The sequence below is a fragment of the Coregonus clupeaformis genome, chromosome 6 (genome assembly GCF_020615455.1).
Source record: "Coregonus clupeaformis isolate EN_2021a chromosome 6, ASM2061545v1, whole genome shotgun sequence".
NCBI lineage: Eukaryota > Metazoa > Chordata > Actinopteri > Salmoniformes > Salmonidae > Coregonus > Coregonus clupeaformis.
Genome location: NC_059197.1, coordinates 21,992,137 through 22,019,015, shown reverse-complemented (window position 1 = coordinate 22,019,015; position 26,879 = coordinate 21,992,137). Strand labels below are relative to the sequence as shown.

Genomic DNA, 26,879 nt, shown 5'->3' with positions numbered 1-26,879 from the left:
TGTGGCTATATAGCTTCCTGTGAAGTTATCTTACCCATAACAAAACAGATGTTGTTTATACAGCTGTTTGACATCCACACCTCATTAAGTGCAGCTCTACAGTGGGTAGGCTATGCATAATCATTTTCAAATCCAGATTTTCTTTCATTCTCCCCATACAGATCTGGTGGTTTTGGCGTGTCTCTTCCCTCTCGTTTCTGCAGTGGCTGATAATACCCATATCAGCCCTGATTTCATAATGCTAACACATGACAGTAGCAACCAGAGCAGCTGCTGTAACACAATGCAACAGACTGACAAGCCAGAGAGGTTACATTTATCTCACCCTACTGCCTATACTGCCAACCTAGAAAGCAGCAGCAGCCTTCCCACCTATCTGCATGTGGATCTGTTTAACTATTACCTATTGGAATTTGAAATTATTCTCATTATCCTCACATATTTCTTGATATTGTGTGTATTCATGCATCAATATTGGAATCCATGTAGTCAGTGTGTGATAATGAGGATCTCATGATGGCTGATTTCATTAGGCAAAGGCATAGCACCAGAACCCTGGGTATCTACTGTATCACGGTCCAATGCGCTGACAAGCAAGAGAAGCAGTGATAACCTATCTCACCCCAACCGCTGCATAGACAGTCAAAATCTAAATACACAACAACCCACTGGGCACACACTGGTTGACTCAATTTTGTTTCCTCGTCTTTTCAATGACATTACATTGAACCAACGTGGAATAGACGTTGAATTGACATCTGTGCTCAGTAGGAAGGCCTGTTGAACTTGTTAATTAATTCAAATTACTAATCCAATAGGGCTCAAGCGTATTAACCCTCCTAAGAATAAACCTCATTAACCTCTGTGTTCAGATATCTTTACAAGCCACTTATAGCAGGCCCTTATTATGTACAGACATGGAGCAAGTATTTAAAATACATAACCTGGTGCTTTAGCGTCAAATGTCAATGGTTCTGACTGAAAAAAATGTTTCAACAGCTCATTCAAATATTCAACAGGACCACCCAAAGCAATAAATCTCCTAAACTCTATAAACCTGGGGCTATTGACTCCTATTGTTGTGGTCTTCATTCCCATAAAGGACCCAGTACTTTTCTACACCCATGGCTAGGTTGTTTTATCTGTGTGTTGAATGTGTGTCTCTTATCTTCACCTATGAAGGCATCTGTCCGACAGGGAGTGGCCATTGCAACACATAAACCATGTGACAGATCCTCTCCATCTCAGCGCTTGATTGCACTGAGCAGGCTGGGCAGCTGTGGAGAGGTGGTGCCCCTGATGTGCCAGAACATGGAGTCCCATTCCTGATTGAGATGGAGGAGTGGATACCGCAGCTGCACCTGGTAAACGGTACTAACCAGTGGTGGAGTGGGACTGCAAGCTGCTATGTAAAATGCATGCGGCATACTGTACTACTGATGTAGCAACTCAGCAAGTCGATGTACACAGTTTCCCCTTTGTATGTCATAGGAGCGTGGTACGAATAAAATGGTAGTGATATGAGGCGATGTATCCTTCATTTAACTGTAAGCGTTTAGATATTTTGCCTCCACCTCTCTAATGGATTTACAACCTTCACTACTACCCTGTCTACGTCTGAGAGAGCACCTTATTTCTCCCATCTACATTCCCTGAGTAAAAAAATATATATAATCCTATAAAGCCACATGCTGACCTCTTTGAGCCCTCTACTGAGTTTGAAGGCTAGGATTGGCAAGGACAAATACCTCCGTCTCTGGAGAGTGCCCACAGAGACATAGCCTATTATTCCATAAAATAACAACATAAATATTGAATGCCTGAAAAAGAGAAAGGAGAAAATAACTCTAGAAAAATGGCTGCCAGTTATTACCTCTTTTGTCCATTAGACTACATTCAAAGTGAGGTCCATCAGAGTGGTTGGACAGCGAATAATACCTTTACTAGCTGCAAGAGATAATATTGTGTTGCTATTGTTTTTTAACTTACTTTTTTTGAAGTCCTGTGTTCTCTTTTGAACTGAATAAAGACTCTTAATTAACATTTCTAACCTTGCATCACTCATAACTCATTAATGAGCACATTAATTGTTGAGCTACTTAACTAATTTGCATATTTTAAAAAATTATTTCCTGTATAATAACGTCAATTTCAGGAGTCTACCTAACACAACCTGTAGTTTTCTGTGGCGACTTTGTTACGTGGTAAAAGTGTGTGTGGCGCTAATGTAAACTAACAACCAGATTCAGCACCATGGACAGCCATGAGCTCGGAATCCCGGAAGTTCAGCACAACAGACCAGTGAACAGCGACCGTAATACACAGGGTCAGCTCTGCTGCCGCGCTGTAGCATTCGAGCCTACTCATGATCATGAATTATACTGTATGTCATTTACACACATTTGAGCAGAAAATGTTCCGTTACATTGAGCTATGCTTCCCTCTCAATATCCCGCCTATGGGTAACGTTAGGTCTATGAGAAAAGCGTGCCTTGATTTGCAACCCATGGATAAAATTCGGAACATTCAAATTCGTTCCTTATGAGTTCGATTGGTCAGTACTGAACCGAATAATAGACGGCTGTAGCTTAGCAGTCAGTGTCCCCAAGCGGCCATTGGACTTTTCTGCAGTGATAAATATTCTCCAGTGCTGCTGCTAACTTGTGAATGTCGACGTTGTGCTGATGCGGACACGCCCGTGCCACTCGCGCTCCAAGCAGGCTGGTCTGTGCTCTCAACCAACGTTAGCAACTTCAATGGAGGATTCAACTCACCGAGCTATGTGTGGCCCGTGTGTTCTGTATTCCTTTTGATTTGAATGCCCACACAGCTTCAGCGGTTGTAGCCAACACAAACCTATGATAATAAATGCAGAATGCTTGCTGCTTCTACAGACACAGACCGGCCTTGAACCAATCTATTCTCTGATTTCGTTCCCTCTGGTAATTTGATTATACAAATCACGTAGCAATAGCCTAATTAGGGTCCATTACAACGAATCCATACAAGGGTAAGTATTCCTTAGAAATGAATCCTTATAGGAAGCTGCATGACTCTCTCTACCACACATATTAAATTCCAAACCAGGTGAATAACCCAATACTGCGAAAGGTCAATTGAAACCCTTGTGTGTTATTAGGCTACAATGTCAACCATCTCATATGAAAATGAATGAGTCATCTATCAACATCCAAAAATCCAATTATTTTGGCTGTTTTAACCCAGCTGCGCGTTCTCACAGCACTAGTTTTAGGCTACAGTCTACTATTTATCATCCCTATTTATCATTTTGATAGCGCGCTTTTGGACCTATACAGACGTAGGCTACAGGCTACGTGACTTAAATTAGCAAAATAATTCAACAAAACTGGTCCAGAACATCAAACGTCAAATATATCATAATGCAATTAGTCAGGCAATACTTTAGATTGAATAGCCTATACGGCATGAATGCATTAATAGCCTATACTGACAAATTAGATTATGTTATTCAAAATAACATCACCTGAACATTATATACCTATCAAGATATCTGTAAACACTGCACACAATAACAAATCATGCACCAAAGTGCAAGGCCGAAAAAAGTCTATAGCACAACACTCATTTGCTTTTTATTGAGCATGCAATTGCTATGATCAAAGATAAAATACATAACGGACTTACCTTTACCGTTGTCATTAATAGGATACGCCGCGGATATTTAGGGGTAGACACATGGGCGTTATTTCCACTGTTCAAACATTGTCTTACTGAAGCATTTTGAATCGAAAAGGAGTGAAATTGGCGAGAGAGGTTGTAACCAACAACGGGTTGACTTTTACTTCAGAAATTAGTCGTCAAATTGGTAGGCGAAGTGTTTTCTTAAACCATCACTATCAAATATCCAGTGACCAAGACAAATGCCATGGGAAAGATATCTCCCTGTTGCCTGCATCGGGTTAAAAACCTCACCTTAATCCCAATACTGTCCAAGTGAGACAGAAAAAGATGTGCAAACGAAAAACCGAATTTGAAATCCAGAGCTATCGTCCCAGGAAAGTGTCGGAGTAGCCTCAGTCAAATGAGCCTTGACACTTTGAATAAGAAACGTTGGACTGTATCAGAGGTATATTCATATAGTGCAATATGCATGTACCAATATTGGCATTATGAATGATGAAGGTAGAAAGCCATGCAGTTAAGGATCCTTTGAAGCAATGGGTAGGCAGGCTAGTGTTGTTGAACAGACACGTAAATGGAATCGACGCGTTGGGGTTGGTGTTAAATTCAGCCACGCGGTTTCTGCTACTCTGCTTATCTAAAAGTCTGAGATGGTCGTGGAAGGTCGACGACTACAATGATAGCCTAGAATAGATAACAAGTATTTATTTCATTTTCTGACAATCAAATCAAGGTTGACAAACATACCGCGCTCCTTGATAATGTTGGTCGTTAACTTCCCTTGTCGTTTGAAGGAATTCCACCCACGCATAGTTTAAAGCGTGTATGTTTTCATGATAGCCAATATATGCTTTACACACGCGAGCAATTAGTTTTCATACATGGCTTGCTTCTTTGTCCACTCGTTCAGCAAAGACAATGCAGTCGATTTTTCCGGGCAGGGTAGTGGCAGAATGTATCCTGCTTCATTCCATAGAGCGAGCAGGCAAGATTTTGCAATGCGTCTCTACTCAACAACATAACACTTGCGTAATAGGAGCATCACGACTGATAGGCTTACAAATGAAAATATTTTCCTCACCATGATGTCTTGAACAGATGCAGAACATAACATCTTTACAAAGTGGCCAATGGACGAATTCATGTTATACGAATAACATTACTTTGCAACACCTTCTCTATGACAAACACAGCATTGCAGCAATGTGATGTCATTAAGGTAATACACCAAAGGATGCGTATTCTGATCTCGGATGGGATGCTGATTAGGGTCTCTGAATTCTGGAAAGTGTATCCATATTGGTGGGATGCCAGAGTGACATGGGATGGGACTTCAGGATGGGCTGGATGTTGTGACCAGCACATAATGAGATACTGCGTGGGGGGTTGTCTGAATGACAGTTGAGCTGCACTTTTTCACATGATCACTGTAAGGGTTGGGGTGAGGTGTGACCCAGGTGCGGTGCAGGATATACAGTAGGCAGAGATGGTGAAACAAGGATCTTTACTGGTGGACCCGAAGCCAAAATACAAAATAACGGACTGATCACGATAAAAGAAAGGCAAAGCAAATAAGTCTCCAAAAACTGGCTGACAGCCAAAATACGAAATACTACCTAATACTAAAACAAATAACGAAACAGGGAGAACACTTCTCAAGTACCTGTACATAGATCTCCGATCAGACACTGAGTAGTACTGCTGGACATAGAGAAACTAACAGAGAAAACTGAGCAAGGGAACACAGGGAAGTGAGGGCATAAATACACAGGTGAACCGATAGACACAGTGTCAAGGGTTCTGATGCGAATGTGGTGTGGAATCAAGTGCAGGACACAGGAGCTCAGTCAAACTTGACTTTACTGGAAAGGCACAAAATAAACGGGTCAAACTAACCCGGAGGCGAACAATACGCAACAGTGCGTAAAATACAAAAACCGACTACGCACGAACAAAAGTGTGACGGTAATAACTAGCGTCTGTCCAAACAACAGTAGAACACCAACAGACAGGAAAAACAATTACACACAACACATGACAGAAACAACGAGAACTTATAGGACACATAATCAACACTAAACATGAACAGGTGTACTAAACAGACCAAACCAATCAAACATCGAAAACAAAGAACGGTGGCAGCTAGTACTCCGGAGACGACGACCGCCGAAGCCTGCCCGAACAAGGAGGAGGAGCAGCCTCGGCCGAAACCGTGACAGTACCCCCCCCCTTGACGCGCGGCTCCAGCCGTGCGCCGACCGCGGCCTCGAGGACGACCAGGAGGACGCGGAGCAGGGCGCGTGGGATGACCACGATGGAACTCAGTCAGAAGAGACGGGTCTAAGATGTCCCTCCTCGGCACCCAGCACCGCTCCTCCGGACCGTACCCCTCCCACTCCACGAGATATTGGAGACCCCCCATCCGACGTCTCGAATCCAAGATGGACCGCACGGTGTACGCCAGTGCCCCCTCGATGTCTAATGGGGGCGGAGGAGTCGCTCTGATCTCATCTTCCTGGAGTGGACCAGCTACCACCGGCCTGAGAAGAGACACATGGAACGAGGGGTTAATATTCTTATACTCAATAGGCAGTTGTAATCTGTAACACACCTCGTTCAATCTTCTCAGGACTTTAAACGGCCCCACAAACCGCCGACCCAGCTTCCGGCAGGGCAGGCGGAGGGGCAGGTTTCTGGTAGAGAGCCAGACTCGATCACCAGGTGCATACACCGGCCCCTCACTGCGGTGGAGATCGGCGCTCGCCTTTTGACGACGGATGGCCCGCTGCAGATGGACGTGTGCAGCGTTCCACGTCTCCTCCGAGCGCCGCACCCACTCATCCACCGCAGGAGCCTCGATCTGGCTCTGCTGCCATGGTGCCAGAACCGGCTGGTAACCTAACACACATTGGAAAGGGGTTAGGTTAGTTGAGGAGTGGCGTAGGGAATTCTGGGCCATTTCTGCCCAAGGAACATACCGTGCCCACTCCTCCGGCCGGCCCTGGCAGTATGATCTAAGAAACCTACCCACATCCTGGTTCACGCGTTCCACCTGCCCATTACTCTCAGGATGGTAACCCGAGGTAAGGCTCACCGAGACCCCCAAACGCTCCATAAATGCTCTCCAGACTCTGGAGGTGAACTGGGGACCTCGATCAGACACAATATCCTCGGGTACCCCGTAGTGCCGGAAAACGTGGGTGAATAGCGCTTCGGCGGTCTGTAGGGCAGTAGGAAGGCCCGGCATAGGGAGCAAACGACAGGCCTTAGAGAACCGGTCCACAACGACCAGTATAGTGGTATTCCCCTGCGAGGGGGGAAGGTCAGTGATGAAGTCCACCGAGAGGTGAGACCATGGTCGTTGTGGAACGGGCAGGGGTTGTAACTTACCCCTAGGCAGATGTCTAGACGCCTTACACTGGGTGCACACCGAGCAGGAGGAGACATAAACCCTCACATCCCTGGCTAACGTGGGCCACCAGTACTTAGCACTAAGACAGTGCACTGTCCGGCCAATACCAGGATGTCCAGAGGACGGTGACGTGTGAGCCCAATAAATGAGTCGATCCCGAACCTCGAGCGGAACGTACGTCCGACCCACAGGACACTGTGGAGGGCTAGGGTCGATGCACGCAACGCCCGCTCGATTTCAGCATCGACCTCCCACACAACCGGTGCCACTAGACAAGACTCCGGTAGTATGGAAGTGGGCTCAACGGACCTCTCCTCTGTATCATACCGCCGGGACAGGGCGTCTGCCTTACCGTTCTGGGACCCAGGGATGTACGTGATTTTAAATACGAACCTGGCTAGAAACATGTTCCACCGAGCCTGGCGAGGGTTCAGTCTCCTAGCTGCCCGGATGTACTCCAGGTTCCGATGGTCAGTCAAAATGAGGAAAGGGTGTTGAGCCCCCTCAAGCCAATGCCTCCACACCTTTAGGGCCTGTACCACGGCTAACAGCTCCCTGTCCCCTACGTCATAATTTCGCTCCGCCGGGCTGGAGCTTTTAGAGTAAAAAGCACAGGGGCGGAGTTTAGGTGGCGTGCCGGACCGTTGAGATAGAACAGCCCCTATACCGGCCTCAGACGCGTCCACCTCTACCTGAAATGGTAAGGCGGGATCCGGATGCGCCAGCACCGGAGCCGAAGTAAACAGGCCCTTCAGTTTCCCAAAAGCCCTGTCCGCCTCAGCTGACCACTGCAAGCGCACCGGACCCCCTTTCAGAAGAGACGTGATGGAAGCTGCCACCTGTCCAAAACCCCGGATAAACCTCCGGTAGTAATTCGCAAAGCCCAAGAACTGCTGCACCTCTTTAACAGTGGTTGGGGTTTGCCAATTACGCACGGCTGACACACGGTCCACCTCCATCTTCACCCCTGACGCGGACAACCGATAACCCAAAAAGGAGACCGACTCCTGGAAAAACAGACATTTCTCTGCCTTGACATACAGGTCGTGCTCCAACAGCCTCCTCAACACTCGACGCACCAGGGCTACATGCTCGGCTCGGGTAGGAGAGTACACCAGAATGTCATCAATGTACACGACCACACCTTGCCCCTGCATGTCCCGGAAGATCTCATCCACGAAGGATTGGAAGACCGAATGAGCGTTCATCAACCCGTATGGCATGACGAGATACTCGTAATGACCCGAGGTGGTACTAAAGGCTGTTTTCCATTCATCGCCCTCCCTAATGCGCACCAAGTTATATGCGCTCCTGAGATCCAGTTTTGTGAAGAAACGCGCTCTGTGCAATGACTCCGTCATAGTCGCAATCAGAGGGAGTGGATAACTGTATTTCACAGTAATCTGATTGAGACCACGGTAATCAATGCACGGGCGCAACCCTCCATCCTTTTTCTTCACAAAAAATAAGCTCGAGGACGCAGGGGAAGTGGAGGGCCGTATGTATCCTTGTCTCAAAGATTCGGCTATGTAAGTCTCCATAGCCCTTTTCTCCTCTTGAGACAACGGATACACGTGGCTCCGCGGGAGCGCCGCTCCTGCCTGGAGGTCTATCGCACAATCCCCCTGTCTGTGAGGAGGCAACTGCGTCGCCCTCGATTTACTGAACACAAGTGCCAAATCCCCATATTCAGGGGGAATGTGCATTGCGGGCACTTGGTTTGGACTTTCCACCGAGGTCGCCCCCACGGAAACACCCAGACATCGCCCCTCACACTGAGCAGACCACTCCTTGAGAGCTCTCTGTTGCCACGAAATGGAAGGGTTATGGGTACTTAACCAGGGAATTCCCAGCACCACCGGGTACGCAGGAGAGTCGATCAGATATAGCTGAATATTCTCCTCATGACCCCCCTGCGTACACATCTTAAGTGGTGCTGTGACCTCCCTAATCAACCTGTTGTCCCCCCCCCCTTGGAGACCCTCCCCGGCACCTGGCCGCAGTGTGCCCTCCACGGCCACAAGTGGTGCAGGGGACAGCCTCCCTCGGGCTCCTTCTCCTCCTTTCTCTAGCGCCAGCACCTCTGAGCTCCATAGGGCTCGGCTCGGAGATGCTGGAGGATGGAATGGACGGACCCCACTCGGAACGTCCACGGGTGGCCAGCAGGGTGTCCAGACGGATGGACATGTCGACCAACTGGTCGAACGTAAGGGTGGTGTCCCTGCAAGCCAACTCACGTTGAACGTCCTCCCGTAGACTACATCGAAAGTGATCGATGAGGGCCCGTTCATTCCACCCTGCATCTGCCGCTAGAGTCCGGAACTCCAGTGCGAACTCCTGGGCGCTCCTCCTCCCCTGTCGGAGGTAGAATAGACGCTCCCCCGCCGCTTTCCCCTCAGGTGGATGGTCGAACACGGCCCTGAAGCGACGGGAGAACTCCGCATAGGAGATGGTGGTGGCGTCTATCCTCCTCCATTCGGCGTTGGCCCATTCCAACGCCTTGCCGGTGAGACAGGAGATGAGGGCGGAAACGCTCTCGTGTCCCGAGGGCACCGGGTGTACAGTGGCCAGGTAGAGCTCCACCTGCAGGAGGAACCCCTGACACCCGGCAGCTGTGCCGTCTTACGCCCTCGGGAGAGAGAGCCGAATCCCACTGGGTTCCGGAACTTGGGCGGCCGGACTGACCGATGGTGGTGGTGAGGTAGGTGGAGGTGTGGGTAACCCTCTGGACTCCCATCGGTGCAAGGTGTTGATGACGTCCTGCAGAGCGGTCCCCATTCGCTGGATCTGATCATCCTGGCTGCGGACGCGCTCCTCCAACGACTCAGGCGCTGCTGTCGCTCCTGCTGATTCCATAGATGGTGTGTAATTCTGTCAAGGGTTCTGATGCGAATGTGGTGTGGAATCAAGTGCAGGACACAGGAGCTCAGTCAAACTTGACTTTACTGGAAAGGCACAAAATAAACGGGTCAAACTAACCCGGAGGCGAACAATACGCAACAGTGCGTAAAATACAAAAACCGACTACGCACGAACAAAAGTGCGACGGTAATAACTAGCGTCTGTCCAAACAACAGTAGAACACCAACAGACAGGAAAAACAATTACACACAACACATGACAGAAACAACGAGAACTTATAGGACACATAATCAACACTAAACATGAACAGGTGTACTAAACAGACCAAACCAATCAAACATCGAAAACAAAGAACGGTGGCAGCTAGTACTCCGGAGACGACGACCGCCGAAGCCTGCCCGAACAAGGAGGAGGAGCAGCCTCGGCCGAAACCGTGACACACAGGTGACATCAATAGGATGATGATTAGTCCCGACTGTGAGTGAGGAGGTGCCTAAGGTTGTCGGAGGAACTGCGACCCCCTCCTGTAACAGATCACCCCTTTCTACGTCACTCTCCACCTAATCCATATCTAATGGAATGTTGATGGAACAAATAGAACACATCATCTTTATTTTAGAGGTTTAAAGCTACCCCTGTAAGGGAAATGTGGTTGAGAAAAGTATTTTGGTCAGGATCAGGATTACAGTAACACCCCCATAATGCTGTCTCTAAGACACCTCATAGTTCCTGACACACTCAGTCCTGTGCTGGATCAATGGAGCTGACCAAACAGTGCATGAAGAGACAATCTCGTGAAGGAAAGCCAACCCACCAGAAAAGCAATGGGTAATCCACTCAGGGCTGCAGAGCTACAACCAGCCACATCATCTCATGGTGAAATGAATTGGGAGCATGTATAGTTGTGTGCTCTCTGCACTCTCTTTGTAAGAGGAGGAAGAGTATTCTGTCTATCTGAAAATTCTGCATCTCGAAAGGCTATTGATGCCTGTAAACCAGTTAAATGTAACAAACCTTATGGGATACAGGGCAAAGTGCCGACTGAGGGAATGTGTCCATCTTGTGGTGGTTATCTATTCTAGTCTTTTATATGTGGAGAGTTTTTAAAGTAATTTACCACAGAACTCAACACCCAAGTCCTAAACCTAAGATTATGGCAACAAAAAACCTCTGCCACTGTTGCCAGCTGTACTCGTGAAAAAAGGCTTGCTGCTTTTTCAGGTCATGCTTATCCGACAAGCTTATACGAAATGTTATAACAATACGTTACTGCAGATGAGATTGTGTATTTACCTATCACCTTCACACATTGTGGTCATTATGTTTACATATAAAGGGTGTTTATCTAAAATATTATTATAATAACCCTTCAATAATTTACTTCAAAAGAAAGATCCAAGGTTAGCAATCCAAGAAAGACCAATGGTGGTGTGTTTCTCATACTCACATACTGATTTGACCATAACAACCTAACATCCACCAACAACAGTCATTTATGCAATTGAATCCTGTGATATTTTGCACTGTTTAGTTTACTTGTTAATTGTTCATAATGAAATGTTGTAAATGAAAGCAAACATACCATGATTTAACATGTACAGTGGGGAGAACAAGTATTTGATACACTGCCGATTTTGGAGGTTTTCCTACTTACAAAGCATGTAGAGGACTGTAATTTTTATCATAGGTACACTTCAACTGTGAGAGACGGAATCTAAAACAAAAATCCAGAAAATCACATTGTATGATTTTTAAGTAATTAATTTGCATTTTATTGCATGACATAAGTATTTGATACATCAGAAAAGCAGAACATAATATTTGGTACAGAAACCTTTGTTTGCAATTACAGAGATCATACGTTTCCTGTAGGTCTTGACCAGGTTTGCACACACTGCAGCAGGGATTTTGGCCCACTCCTCCATACAGACCTTCTCCAGATCCTTCAGGTTTCGGGGCTGTCGCTGGGCAATACGGACTTTCAGCTCCCTCCAAAGATTTTCTATTGGGTTCAGGTCTGGAGACTGGCTAGGCCCCTCCAGGACCTTGAGATGCTTCTTACAGAGCCACTCCTTAGTTGCCCTGGCTGTGTGTTTCGGGTCGTTGTCATGCTGGAAGACCCAGTCACGACCCATCTTCAATGCTCTTACTGAGGGAAGGAGGTTGTTGGCCAAGATCTCGCGATACATGGCCCCATCCATCCTCCCCTCAATACGGTGCAGTCGTCCTGTCCCCTTTGCAGAAAAGCATCCCCAAAGAATGATGTTTCCACCTCCATTCTTCACGGTTGGGATGGTGTTCTTGGGGTTGTACTCATCCTTCTTCTTCCTCCAAACACTGCGAGTGGAGTTTAGACCAAAAAGCTCTATTTTTGTCTCATCAGACCACATGACCATCTCCCATTCCTCCTCTGGATCATCCAGATGGTCATTGGCAAACTTCAGACGGGCCTGGACATGCGCTGGCTTGAACAGGGGGACCTTGCGTGCGCTGCAGGATTTTAATCCATGACGACGTAGTGTGTTACTAATGGTTTTCTTTGAGACTGTGGTCCCAGCTCTCTTCAGGTCATTGACCAGGTCCTGCCGTGTAGTTCTGGGCTGATCCCTCACCTTCCTCATGATCATTGATGCCCCACAAGGTGAGATCTTGCATGGAGCCCCAGACTGAGGGTGATTGACCGGCATCTTGAACTTCTTCCATTTTCTAATAATTGCGCCAACAGTTGTTGCCTTCTCACCAAGCTGCTTGCCTATTGTCCTGTAGCCCATCCCAGCCTTGTGCAGGTCTACAATTTTATCCCTGATGTCCTTACACAGCTCTCTGGTCTTGGCCATTGTGGAGAGGTTGGAGTCTGTTTGATTGAGTGTGTGGACAGGTGTCTTTTATACAGGTAACGAGTTCAAACAGGTGCAGTTAATACAGGTAATGAGTGGAGAACAGGAGGGCTTCTTATAGAAAAACTAACAGGTCTGTGAGAGCCGGAAATCTTACTGGTTGGTAGGTGATCAAATACGTATGTCATGCAATAAAATGCAAATTAATTACTTAAAAATCATACAATGTGATTTTCTGGATTTTTGTTTTAGATTCCGTCACTCACAGTTGAAGTGTACCTATGATAAAAATTACAGACCTCTACATGCTTTGTAAGTAGGAAAACCTGCAAAATCGGCAGTGTATCAAATACTTGTTCTCCCCACTGTATGTACCTTTACCAACAAATATATCCTTTGATCATCTGCATACTCAGAGTCTGTATAGCCTGCAGAATTTAAAGTCCATGAATATCTGTATGTTGATGTTGTAGATGAACGCATAGGGCTCATGCACTGCATACTGATAGAAATAGAAAGAGAGCAAAGGAGGAAAGCCAATCCACTATTTATGTCAGGCCTCAACCCATGGGGCCATGCTACCTCTCCCAGTAATGCACTGTAAAAGAGATTGATTGGTATGATATTGAGAGATTGTCCATCTGAACTGTCTTCACTCACCAACGTGATGAAATTACTGTGCACTGATCTTTGAAAGCATAATCGCAGATTAGGTCATTGCTATCCATCTATTCTAATACGGAAACCTTGCCATTTCCTAAAGTGCAGATCATAAAAGAGGCGAATACACACGCACAGATCCAGAACTCACCACCCGGACACTAATATCCTTAGAGGCTGTGCTTAATGTTCTGGAACATATTAGAAGTTGATGTTTCCTGGCCCGGGTTCAGGCGCACATGTACCTGATATGTGCAGGCCCCCAGTGTCCGGTCTGGAGCGTGAAGTCACAAGCTCTTCTGGTGGGCTACTGCGTAGCAACCTAGCGGTGCCAAAAGCCCTGGTCTGCCCTAGAAAGCCTATGTAAATTTGATCGTCAGAACGGCCAAACACATTTTTTTATGGCCGTTTTGGGCTCAAAAATTATTTTATTATTTTAAAGTTCGATCCCCATGGTGAATTATTTTAAAGTTCGCTACAAATCGAGATACTTAATTAAATAGTGATCCATTCTGACTTCTACATTTGTCATCACACAGGACCATGTGCTGACACAGACCAATCACTAGCCGGCAGGCTACGAGGAGGCTGGCACCGCTCACCGCTCGCTCACGAGAATATACTGTAACTAGATGTTATTAATGTTAACGCAGGTAACATCTGTTGAACAATGTAACTCATACCACATACCATGTGATAAATCCGTATGAAACACAGGATAAACACTATCAAAGGGTTGCGCGTTCTCAACACTATCTACTGGTTTCAATGTCTATGGTTGTGGATCAGGCTCAAAATGCAAGTTTTGACACAACTTACACTACAGGTCAAAAGTTTTAGAACACCTACTCATTCAAGGGTTTTTCTTTCTTTTTACTATTTTCTACATTGTAGAATAATAGTGAAGACATCAAAACTATGAAATAACACATATGGAATCATGTAGTAACCAAAAAAGTTTAAACAAATCAAAATATATTTTATATTTGAGATTCTTCAAATAGCCACCCTTTGCCTTGATGACAGCTTTAGCTTTGCACACTCTTGGCATTCTCTCAACCAGCTTCACCTGGAATGCTTTTCCAACAGTCTTGAAGGAGTTCTCACATATGCTGAGCACTTGTTGGCTGCTTTTCCTTCACTCTGCCGTCCGACTCATCCCAAACCATCTCAACTTTTGACTGGTACTGTATCTATTTCTGTATCTCAGTGAGCACATTATTGAATCACTCCTACAACATACAGTCCCATTGCGCGAGATGTTTGTCTTAATGCAACTTAAAACTCCTATCCTAATGATGAGAGCATGCAGCCTCCCTGTGTTTTTCATTATAACAGCCTGTAATTGGCTTGTCAGCAGGGATGTTCACACCCAGAAGAAATACATCCTCAGAGAGAACAGAACAGTGTGTATCCTCCGAGGTCAGCCTGACTGGATGTGGTTCTGTTGATTTATGTCTATGGGTTAGCACATGCCTCAAAACCCTGGTGGATAAATACAATTCTCAATTGTGTTTTTCAATAGGAACATTAAGAGATTCATTATCCATATTATGCTTGATGTGTGCGGGCAGTCCACAGGGTTTGCAACTGGGGCTAACCATGTGACATAGCACTAATGACTCAGACATGCCAGTTAAAACTGTAGCTACTGCAATACAAATTGACCATAACAGATACTTAACACATTGTGAATCCATTTAGCAGACGCTTTTATCCAAAGCAATTTACCTACACGTGCATACAGGTGTGCATACATTTTAACCGCTATCCTGGCATTGCAAGCGCCATGATCTACCAACTGAGCTACAGAGGACCACATTAGAATCTCTGTCTGTACTATTCTGATGTTTTGATAGATTTGTATTTTATTATTCTTGTTTATTGATTGCTTCTATTGTGTTGCTAATTGTGTGGTTCAGTAATTATGGCTCAATTACATGAAATAAGCTCTGCCTCACAGTGACACCATGTGCTGATTTTAACAAACCATAAGCCTAATCAAGTGTTGATTTAATTTGTTTTTAAGCATCACTCAAACAACATTGATGTATATACATATACCTCATTCATTTTAAATAACGATACTGCAACAGAAGGTGTATTTGGTTGATGGTGTAGTTCATCAATTACTTTGTTTCTAATTACCTTTCCTCACATATTGTGTTTTAATTCTGGCTCCCAAGTGGAGCCAAAGGTCTGTTTCTGAAGTAGGCAGACAGAGAGAAGAAGTCAGGATCACTATCTGAGAGGAAAATCTCAGCACTACATTTTTCAGGGTACCATGGCAACCGGGCATTCAAAAGAATTTTGATGAGAGCAGCAGGGAAGGAGAGTCTGATGACAAGGGAGACCATTTGTTACCCCAATTGCAACAGTAACAGAGCCTGATTTCACACACAAGTATTTTGCCATAGTTCTTATCTGGATAAGCGAAAACACTGTTGTCTTCTGCTGTCGTCCTATCACAATAAGCTGTCAGAGGAGGAGAGAAGTCTGCAGCATCTTGATTTCCCTTAGATTAAGTACTCAGTTCAGGTTGCTGTTGCATCAAGGACACTGAGACAGCAACTGAAGTGTTGGCATAGCGATGGGAGGTGGACACTGAGATGTGATTGGCATTGCTGCAGCATGAAAACCTGCACATGCTACTGTAAATGGGCGGTGACCAGTCAGTGCTTTTTGAGAAACTCAATTTCAGATCGCATTGGGGGGAAGTGGCAATCAGCATAACGGTCCAGCTGTCTATCTTGGACAGCCATTCTCTTACACATCCAATCTCACTGCTCAGTGCTCAGCAAACGGGAACGCTGTCTTGACAAATATAATCACACACAACACTGAGATCCAAAGACCGTCTGTCAGCACAGAGCCGGCTGAACAAATGCCACACACACCCACGGTTAAACACCTTTTACACAAGTCAATAGTATACAACCCTCAGCTGAATATTATCAGTTGATGACTTCTTCAGTGGAAACACATGCTTGCTAAAAGTCCCCCTCTATAAACATTTTGAAAGGAAACAACATTAGCATTTGTTAACATTCATGAACAGTTGTTTCATGTGTCATGTCTGTAACAACTTAATTTGCATTGAAGTTAACACATTGAGCCTCCCTGACTGGTGATGCCATATGGATTGACGGTTGCATGAATATGTACGACTGATGTTACGTGAAGAGAGCGTAGGGCGCATAAAGACCTTATTTCAAATAAGTTATGCCTATTACAATGTCATCCCATCACATGTTGCACCTTCATACCTGCAGTAACATTTCTTCTAGATCATCAAACTACAGTGCATTTCTGTGTTTACAGTGGCTTGCGAAAGTATTCACCCCCCTTGGCATTTTTCCTATTTTGTTGCCTTACAACCTGGAATAAAAATGGATTTTTTTGGGCGTTTGTATTATTTGATTTACACAACATGCCTACCACTTTGAAGATGCAAAATATTTTTGCAGCAATTACAGCCGCAAGTCTCTTGGGGTATGTCTCTATAAGCTTGGCACATCTAGCCACAGGGATTTTTGCCCATTCTTCAAGGCAAAACTGCTCCAGCTCCTTCAAGTTGGATGGGTTCCGCTGGTGTACAGCAATCTTTAAGTCATACCACAGATTCTCAATTGGATTGAGGGCTTTGACTAGGCCACTCCAAGACATTTAAATGTTTCCCCTTAAACCACTCGAGCGTTGCTTTAGCAGTATGCTCAGGGTCGTTGTCCTGCTGGAAGGTGAACCTCTGTCCCAGTCTCAAATCTCTGGAAGACTGAAACAGGTTTCCCTCAAGAATTTCCCTATATTTAGCGCCATCCATCATTCCTTCAATTCTGACCAGTTTTCCCGTCCCTGCCGATGAAACAAACTTGTTTGCTTATTTTTTTTTCTTTAAGCAATGGCTTTTTTCTGGCCACTCTTCAGTAAAGCACAGCTCTGTGGAGTGTACGGCTTAAAGTGGTCCTATGGACAGATACTCCAATCTCCGCTGTGGAGCTTTGCAGCTCCTTCAGGGTTATCTTTGGTCTCTTTGTTGCCTCTCTGATTAATGCCCTCCTTGCGTGGTCCGTGAATTTTGGTGGGCAGCCCTCTCTTGGCAGGTTTGTTGTTGTGCCATATTCCTTCAATTTTTTAATAATGGATTTAATGGTGCTCCGTGGGATGTTCAAAGTTTCTGATATTTTTTTATAACCCAACCCTGATCTGTACTTCTCCACAACTTTGTCCCTGACCTGTTTGGAGAGCTTCTTGGTCTTCATGGTGCCGCTTGCTTTGTGGTGCCCCTTGCTTAGTGGTGTTGCAGACTCTGGGGCCTTTCAGAACAGGTGTATATATATATACTGAGATCATGTGACAGATCATGTGACACTTAGATTGCACACAGGTGGACTTTATTTAACTAATTATGTGACTTCTGAAGGTAATTGTTTGCCCCAGATCTTATTTAGGGGCTTCATAGCAAAGGGGTTGAATACATATGCACGCACCACTTTTCTGTTATTTATTTTTTAGAATTTTTTGAAACAAGTTATTTTTTTCATTTCACTTCACCAATTTTGAATATTTTGTGTATGTCCATTACATGAAATCCAAATAAAAATCAATTTAAATTACAGGTTGTAATGCAACAAAATAGGAAAAACGCCAAGGGGGATGAATACGTTTGCAAAGCACTGTACTAGGCTGTACCACCCACAGTGAAAACAAGCCTTCTGTGGTTGTATATAATTGTAACAGTTGTAGCTAACAGTATTAATATTTAAACATTTTACACCCTTTAGTTAGGTGCTTATTATCTGCTAACTCAAAATTCGGAGAAAGAAAATTTAAGGTCTGACCAGAAAAGCGAGAGGAAAGCCACATCTTATTGAAAGGTTTAGAGAGGTGCTACTAATGAGTGAGCTACGTAACTTTATTCCCTAAAATATCAGATTGAGCTGGAGTGTGAGAGAAAGGATACAGATATAGGATATTAACTTGATGCAGGAAATGTAAAACTTGTGTATTTTAAATTTAAAAAGGCTTCTGAAGTTTAGAATTTCCGCGTTGAAATTTCAGACTTGATTTTCCCTTACAAAAAATGTATCAACGCTTACAAAAATGTCCATTAATTATAATCCACATAATAATTCACATTTCCTGTTACTGCAGGATTATTTTCCTGCAAGCAAACTGGCTCAAATTAAGATCCTACATCTGTAGTTGACTAGATAAATGTGGGGGCTGCCTCTGTACTGAGCTGATGAAGGTTAGCTTCAAGGTTCATCATGGTGGTTTTATGGACCAGTAGAATAGATGAGTGTTAGGGTTCAGTGGCTGTATGGAATAGAGGGGAGCAAGGTGAAGGTACAGGAGGATGCTGGCTAACACAGAGGAATGCTACGGTGACAGAGGGCCCTACCTGGGAGCAGAGCAGCTCTGATCTCCGGGCGGCCTGTCAGGGATGACGCTCTGATGGAGGAGTGTGTTATCAGTGCAGGCAGGCAGGCTAAATCACTGGTTGAGCAAAGGTTACAGCCACTGGTCTGTTCCTCCACCTGGGAGGGCAAGTGGGTGAGTGACAAAGCAGGCTGAATCACAGGGGAAAAGCTCAGGGGTGGAGGAGGGTGGAGGACGGTGACTTTATCCCCCCTGGGCTAAGGCTGTGATTTATACATTACTAACACTCAATGATGCAATGCAAAATCAAATCAAGCAAGTGTATAAAGTGGTCAAAAGTTTTGAGAATGACACAAATACTAATTTTCACAAAGTCTGCTGCCTCAGTTTTGATGATGGCAATTTGCATATACTCCAGAATGTCATGAAGAGTGATCAGATGAATTGCAATTAATTGCAAAGTCCCTCTTTGCCATGGAAATGAACTTAATCCCAAAAAAACATTTCCACTGCATTTCAGCCCTACCACAAAAGGACCAGCTGCCATCATGTCAGTTATTCTCTCGTTAACACAGGTGAGAGTGTTGATGAGGACAAGGCTGGAGATCACTCTGTCATGCTGATTGAGTTAGAATAACAGACTGGAAGCTTTAAAAGGAGGGTGGTGCTTGAAATCATTGCTCTTCCTCTGTTAACCATGGTTACCTGCAAGGAAACACGTGCCGTCATCATTGCTTTGCACAAAAATGGCTTCACAGGCAAGGATATTGCTGCTAGTAAGATTGCACCTAAATCAACAATTTTTCGGATCATCAAGAACTTAAAAGAGAGAGGTTCAATTGTTGTGAAGAAGGCGTCAGGGTGCCCGAGAAAGTCCAGCAAGCGCCAGGACCGTCTCCTAAAGTAGATTCAGCTGCGGGATCGGGGCACCACCAGTGCAGAGCTTGCTCAGGAATGGCAGCAGGCAGGTGTGAGTGCATCTTCATGCACAGTGAGGCGAAGAATTTTGGAGGATGGCCTGGTGTCAAGAAGGGCAGCAAAGAGCCACTTCTCTCCAGGAAAAACATCAGGGACAGACTGATATTCTGCAAAAGGTACAGGGATTGGACTGCTGAGGACTGGGGGTAAAGTCATTTTCTCTGATGAATCCCCTATCCGATTGTTTGGGGCATCCGGAAAGCACCTTGTCTGGAGAAGACAAGGTGAGCGCTACCATCAGTCCTGTGTCATGCCAACAGTAAAGCATCCTGAGATCATTCATGTGTGGGGTTGCTTCTCAGCCAAGGGAGTGGGCTCAATCACAATTTTGCCTAAGAACATAGCCATGAATAAAGAATAGTACCAACACATCCTCCGAGAGCAACTTCTCCCAACCATCCAAGAACAGTTTGGTGACGACCAATGCCTTTCCCAGCATGATGGAGCACCTTGCCATAAGGCAAAAGTAATAACTAAGTGGCTCTGGGAACAAAACATCGAAATTTCGGGTCCATGGCCAGGAAACTCCCCAGACCTTAATCCCATTGAGAACTTGTGGTCGATCCTCAAGTGGCGGGTGGACAAACAAAACCCACAAATTCTGACAAACTCCAAGCATTGATTATGCAAGAATGGGCTGCCATCAGTCAGGATGTGGTCCAGAAGTTAATTGACAGCATGCCAGGGCGGATTGCAGAGGTCTTGAAAAAGAAGGGTCAACACTGCAAATATTGACTCTTTGCATAAACTTAATGCAATTGTCAATAAAAGCCTTTGACACTTAGGGAATGCTTGTAATTATACTTCAGTATACCATAGTAACATCTGACAAAAATATTTCATAACACTGAAGCAGCGAACTTTGTGAAGACCAATACTTGTGTCATTCTCAAAACTTTTGACCACGACTGTATAATGAGACGTGTGCAATCTGTGAACAGCGACAAGCTTCCTGTGGTTGATTGTGGGAGTGTAAACAATTATGAAAGAGATTAAATCTGTTTTTAACTCCTGGCAAAAACAACTCCTTGTTTTTCAAGCTTGGTGTTGAAGTCATAAATGAGTATATTCCTGTGCTCACCGTGTGTACAGACATAGGGGTGCCAGTGAACCATTTTGACTTTCTCACAGTCATTTGTAAATAATACAAGAGTGGTAACAGGGCACATTGAGTATTTTTACATTGAGCTTGTATGGAAAATTACAGGTCTTCAACTAGAATATAATGGTCTTCTGATGTCTGTATAGTAAACAGTGAAAAAAGCAGGTACCATCGTGCTCTGCCTAAAACTTAAATAGTCTTAGTTGGTGCATAAAACCAATAAACAATGAGATCCAAAAATGAGTTGTTCGCACAATTAATTAATTATAAAAAAAAAAATTAAAAAAATCTTGCTTTTTACAGCAGGCAGGCTTGGCAAACAGGAAATTATTATCGTCATTTATATCACTTTCTAAGGGTTGAAATGTTTCCCACTTAAGTGCTCTGAAACACTTTACATGTTGCTCTTATACCTGAGTAGTAGTACTGTAATTACTATAGTAATAACATGGTGAAAGAGTCTGGCTAATAAGTCTGGCTGCACATCTGACTGGCTGACTTACTGCAAATTGAGAACTTATGTGACTAAACTGTCATAAGGTGCTGAAGGTGGGTGTGGTGTAGGAATCAGGCGCAGGACGCAGAGGCTCAGTTCAAAGGCTTTAGTGCTAAATTCACACAAACAAAAGCACACTAAGCCTGAAGGCGAATACCAGGCGCACACAGGCGACAAAATAAACTGCGCACAAAACATGTGCAAAGAAACCACTCCAAACACTGGAGGGAAAAATGTAGCTCCAACACGTAACAGAGGCGCAATCACACACAAACACAGACACACACAACGAGAACTAAATAGAACACTAACGAGGACTAACTAGACACAGGTGTACAACATTAAGACCAAACCAAACGAACATGAAACATAGATCGGTGGCAGCTAGTACTCCGGGGACGACGACCGCGAAGCCTGCCCGAACCAGGAGGAGGAGCAGCCTCGGGCCGAAACCGGTGACAGTACCCCCCCTTGACGCGCGGCTCCAGCCGTGCGCCCGACCCGGCGACGACCAGGAGGACGCGGAGCAGGGCGCGCGGGATGGTCCCGGTGGAACTCCGACAGGAGAGATGGGTCTAGGATGTCCCTCCGCGGCACCCAGTACCGCTCCTCCGGGCCGTGCCCCTCCCACTCCACGAGATACTGGAGACCCCCATCCGGCGTCTGGAGTCCAAGATGGACCGAACGGGTTGTACGCCGGAGCCCCTCGATGTCCAATGGGGGCGGAGGAGTCTCTTCTATCTCATTGTCCTGGAGTGGACCAGCTACCACCGGCCTGAGAAGAGACACATGGAACGAGGGGTTAATATTCTTATATTCAACAGGTAGATGTAACTTATAACACACCTCGTTCAATCTTCTCAGGACTTTAAAGGGGCCCCACAAACCGCCGACCCAGCTTCCGGCAGGGCAGGCGGAGGGGTAGGTTTCTGGTAGAGAGCCAGACTCGATCTCCGGGTGCGTACACCGGCCCCTCACTGCGGTGGAGATCGGCGCTCGCCTTGTGACGACGGACGGCCCGCTGCAGGTGTACGTGGGCAGCGTTCCACGTCTCTTCCGAGCGCCTCATCCAATCATCCACCGCAGGGGCCTCGATCTGGCTCTGCTGCCACGGTGCCAGAACCGGCTGGTAACCTAATACACATTGGAAAGGGGGTTAGGTTGGTAGAGGAGTGGCGGAGAGAATTCTGGGCCATCTCGGCCCAGGGAATGTAACGCGCCCACTCCTCAGGCCGGTCCTGGCAATAAGACCTCAGAAACCTACCCACATCCTGGTTGACACGTTCTACCTGCCCGTTACTCTCCGGGTGGTACCCCGAGGTAAGGCTAACCGAGACCCCCAAACGCTCCATAAACGCTCTCCACACCCGGGAGGTAAACTGGGGGCCTCGATCAGACACTATATCCTCGGGGACCCCGTAATGCCGGAAGACGTGGGTAAATAGGGCCTCAGCAGTCTGTAGGGCAGTAGGAAGACCCGACATAGGAGAAGACGACAGGCCTTAGAGAAACGGTCCACAACGACCAGGATGGTGGTATTCCCCTGAGAGAGGGGAAGGTCTGTTACAAAATCCACCGAGAGGTGGGACCATGGTCGTTGTGGAACGGGTAGGGGCTGTAACTTACCCCTGGGCAGATGTCGGGGCGCCTTACACTGGGCGCACACCGAGCAGGAGGAGACATAAATCCTCACATCCCTAGCCAAAGTGGGCCACCAGTATTTAGTGCTAAGGCAATGCACTGTCCGGCCGATACCCGGATGTCCAGAGGAGGGTGACGTGTGAGCCCAGTAAATGAGTCGATCCCGAATCTCGAGCGGAACGTACTTCCGACCCTCAGGACACTGTGGAGGGCTGGGGTCGGGTGCGCAACGCCGCTCGATTTCGGAATCGACCTCCCACACCACCGGTGCCACAAGGAACGACTCCGGTAGTATGGGAGTAGGCTCAACGGACCTCTCCTCCGTGTCATACCGCCGGGACAGCGCATCTGCCTTACCATTCTGGGACCCAGGGATGTACGTGATTTTAAATACGAACCTGGTGAGAAACATACTCCATCGAGCCTGGCGAGGGTTCAGTCTCCTCGCTGCCCGGATGTACTCCAGGTTCCGATGGTCAGTCAAAATGAGGAAAGGGTGTTGAGCCCCCTCAAGCCAATGCCTCCACACCTTAAGGGCTTGAACTACAGCTAACAGCTCCCTGTCCCCAACGTCATAGTTACGCTCCGCCGGGCTGAGCTTCTTAGAGTAAAAGCACAGGGGCGGAGTTTAGGTGGCGTGCCGGGACCGTTGAGAGAGAACGGCCCCTATACCAGCCTCAGACGCGTCTACCTCAACCTGAAAGGGTAATGCGGGATCCGGATGCGCCAGCACCGAGCCGACGTAAACAGGTCCTTCAATCTCCTAAAGGCCCTGTCCGCATCGGCTGACCACTGCAGTCGCACCGGACCCCCCTTCAGAAGGGACGTGATGGGAGCTGCCACCTGTCCAAAACCCCGGATAAACCTCCGGTAGTAATTCGCAAAGCCCAAAAACTGCTGCACCTCTTTTACAGTAGTTGGGGTTTGCCAATTACGCACAGCGGACACACGATCCACCTCCATTCTCACCCTGACGCGGACAACCGATAACCCAAAAAGGAGACCGACTCCTGGAAAAACAGACATTTCTCTGCCTTGACATATAGGTCGTGCTCCAACAGCCTCCTCAATACACGACGCACCAGGGTTATATGCTCGGCTCGGGTAGACGAAAGTACACCAGAATGTCATCAATGTACACGACCACCCCTTGTCCCTGCATATCCCGGAAAATCTCATCTACGAAGGATTGGAAGACTGATGGAGCATTCATCAACCCATATGGCATGACGAGATATTCGAAATGACCTGACGTGGTACTAAACGCTGTCTTCCATTCGTCACCCTCCCTAATGCGCACCAAGTTATACGCGCTCCTGAGATCCAGTTTTGTGAAAAACCGCGCTCCATGCAATGACTCCGTCATGGTCGCAATCAGAGGGAGTGGATAACTGTATTTCACAGTAATCTGATTGAGACCACGGTAATCGATGCACGGGCGCAACCCTCCATCCTTCTTTATCACAAAAAAGAAACTCGAGGAGGCGGGAGAAGTGGAGGGCCGAATGTATCCCTGTCTCAAAGATTCGGCTATGTAAGTCTCCATAGCTTTTCTCTCCTCTTGAGACAAAGGATACACATGGCTCCGTGGGAGCGCTGCTCCTGTCTGGAGATCAATCGCACAATCCCCCTGTCTATGAGGAGGCAACTGCGTCGCCCTAGTTTTGCTAAACACGAGAGCTAAATCCCCATATTCAGGCGGAATGTGCAGTGCGGGCACTTGGTTTGGACTCTCCACCGAAGTCGCCCCCAAGGAAACACCCAGACATCGCCCCTCGCACTGAGCAGACCACCCATCGAGAGCCCTCTGTTGCCACGAAATAGCAGGGTTGTGGGTGCTTAACCAGGGAATCCCCAGCACCACTGGGTACGCAGGAGAGTCGATCAGATACAGCTGTATAGTCTCCTCACTGACCCCCCTGCGCACACATCCGAAGTGGCGCTGTGATCTCCCTGATCAACCCCGACCCCAACGGACGGCTATCTAAGGCATGAACGGGAAAAGGTTTGTGAACAGGTAGGAGAGGGATCCCTAACTCAAAACAAAACTTCCGATCAACAAAATTCCCAGCTGCGCCTGAATCTACGAGCGCCTTATGCTGGGAATGAGGTGCAACCTGTGGAAAACACACAGGTATACAAAAGTGCGCAACAGAAAGCTCTGGGTAAGTGGGACGTCTACTCACCTGGGAGGCCCCCCCCAGTGCGTGGCCTGTTGTCTTCTCCCCCGGAGAACCCTCCCCAGCACCTGGCCGCAGTGTGCCCTCCACGACCGCACTTGGTGCAGGAGACAGGCCCCCTCGGGCTCCTCCCACTCCGTTCTCTAGCGCCGGCACCCCCGAGCTCCATAGGGCTCGGCTCGGAGGCGCCGGAGGGCGGAATGGACGGACTCCCCTCGGGACGTCCACGGGTGGCCAGCAGGGTGTCCAGACGGATGGACATATCGACCAACTGGTCGAATGTAAGATGGGTATCCCTGCAGGCCAACTCACGTTGAACGTCCTCTCGTAGGTTACATCGAAAATGGTCGATGAGAGCCCGCTCATTCCACCCTGCATCAGCCGCTAGAGTCCGGTACTCTAGAGCAAACGCCTGCGCGCTCCTCCTCCCCTGTCTCAACTGGACTAGACGCTCCCCCGCCGCTTTGCCCTCAGGTGGATGGTCGAACACGGCCTTGAAGCGGCGGGAGAACTCTGCGTAGGTCACGGTGTTGGCGTCCATTCTCCTCCACTCGGCGTTAGCCCACTCCAACGCCTTGCCCGTGAGACAGGAGATGAGGGCGGAAACGCTCTCGTATCCCGAGGGCACCGGGTGTACAGTGGCCAGGTAGAGCTCCACCTGCAGGAGGAACCCCTGACACCCGGCAGCTGTTCCGTCATACGCCCTCGGGAGCGAGAGCCGAATCCCCCTGGGTTCGAACCTAGGACTGGTGGACCGACCGATGGGGTGGGCAGGATAGGTGGAGGTGTGGGTACCCGGCTGGCCTCCCATCGGTGCAAGGTGTAGATTACCTCCTGTAGAGCGGTCTCCAGTTGTCGAATCTGGCCATCTTGTCCACGGATATGCTCCTCGAGCGACACAGGCGTCTCTGCCGATCCTGCTGATTCCATTGTGGTGTGTGATTCTGTCATAAGGTGCTGAAGGTGGGTGTGGTGTAGGAATCAGGCGCAGGACGCAGAGGCTCAGTTCAAAGGCTTTAGTGCTAAATTCACACAAACAAAAGCACACTAAGCCTGAAGGCGAATACCAGGCGCACACAGGCGACAAAATAAACTACGCACAAAACATGTGCAAAGAAACCACTCCAAACACTGGAGGGAAAAATGTAGCTCCAACACGTAACAGAGGCGCAATCACACACAAACACAGACACACACAACGAGAACTAAATAGAACACTAACGAGGACTAACTAGACACAGGTGTACAACATTAAGACCAAACCAAACGAACATGAAACATAGATCGGTGGCAGCTAGTACTCCGGGGACGACGACCGCCGAAGCCTGCCCGAACCAGGAGGAGGAGCAGCCTCGGCCGAAACCGTGACATAAACTCAACAAAAAGAAGAGGAAATTGTATTATGACGCAAAGATTAATGATACAGTGGGGAGAACAAGTATTTGATACACTGCCGATTTTGCAGGTTTTCCTACTTACAAAGCATGTAGAGGTCTGTCATTTTTATCATAGGTACACTTCAACTGTGAGAGACGGAATCTAAAACAAAAATCCAGAAAATCACATTGTATGATTTTTAAGTAATTAATTTGCATTTTATTGCATGACATAATTATTTGATACATCAGAAAAGCAGAACTTAATATTTGGTACAGAAACCTTTGTTTGC

The 26,879-nt window shown here is 46.9% G+C and overlaps 1 protein-coding gene across 2 annotated transcripts in view; it reads right to left on the bottom strand.

The window, feature by feature from the left end:
• LOC121567984 (leucine-rich repeat and fibronectin type III domain-containing protein 1-like) overlaps positions 1 to 4,658 on the bottom strand; it is a 115,164-nt gene extending 110,506 nt beyond the window's left edge. For both annotated transcript variants that reach the window (XM_041878418.2, XM_041878420.2), the window contains exon 1: positions 3,667 to 4,658. The gene's annotated coding sequence lies outside the window, so the exon portion shown is untranslated. The remainder of the gene's footprint in view (positions 1 to 3,666) is intronic.
• Positions 4,659 to 26,879: the final 22,221 nt, after the last annotated feature.